This window comes from Belonocnema kinseyi, chromosome 8 (assembly GCF_010883055.1).
Source record: "Belonocnema kinseyi isolate 2016_QV_RU_SX_M_011 chromosome 8, B_treatae_v1, whole genome shotgun sequence".
Lineage (NCBI taxonomy): Eukaryota > Metazoa > Arthropoda > Insecta > Hymenoptera > Cynipidae > Belonocnema > Belonocnema kinseyi.
Window position 1 is genome coordinate 33,326,769 of NC_046664.1, and position 1,084 is coordinate 33,327,852.

The following is a 1,084-nucleotide window of genomic DNA, read 5'->3' on the forward strand; positions in this document are numbered from 1 at the left end:
AATGATTCAAAAATCACCTAGAGATATGGATGAGAGGCCTTCAACGATACCTTCAGTTTTTTTCTGGAACAATTAGTTCGTTCTAGCTATAGTTCCCAATTTAAAAAATCATTTTCGATGGATTTTTCGAGTCAGAGTGGAGGGGGTAAAAACAATGTTTAAATTGGAATTTTTGCATTTTGTAAAATTTATTTCCACTCTAAAATATTCCATATTAGATATCTAGTTGTCAGTCAGTTGTAATTGTTGTTCACTGGTTGTTTAAACAAATTATAAATATTATAAACAATATGATTGTTTAAATAATAATTTTTTTTCAATGATTCAAAAATTACCTAGAGATATGGATGAGAGGCCTTCAACGATACCTTCAGTTTTTTTCTGGAACAATTAGTTCGTTCTAGCTATAATTCCCAATTTTGAAAATCATTTTCAATGGATTTTTCGAGTCAGAGTGGAGGGGGTAAAAACAATGTTTAAATTGGAATTTTTGCGTTTTGAAAAATTTATTTCCATTCTAAAGTATTCCATATTAGATATCTGGTTGTCAGTCAGTTAGAAGTGTTGATCACTGGTTGTTTAAACAAATTATAAATATTATAAACAATCTCATTGTTTAAATAATAATTTTTTTCAGTGATTCAAAAATCACCTAGAGATATGGATGAGAGGCCTTCAACGATACCTTCAGTTTTTTTCTGGGACAATTAGTTCGTTCTAGCTATAGTTCCCAATTTTGAAAATCATTTTCAATGGATTTTTCGAGTCAGAGTGGAGGGGGTAAAAATAATGTTTAAATTGGAATTTTTGCGTTTTGAAAAATTTATTTCCATTCTAAAGTATTCCATATTAGATATCTAGTTGTCAGTCAGTTGGAATTGTTTTTCACTAGTTGTTTAAACAAATTATAAATAATATAAGCAATATCATTGTTTAAATAATTTTTTTTTTTCAATAATTCAAAAATCATCTAGAGATATGAATGAGAGGACTTCAACGATAGCTTCAGTTTTTTTCTGGGACAATTAGTTCGTTCTAGCTATAGTTCCCAATTTTGAAAATCATTTTCAATGGATTTTTCGAG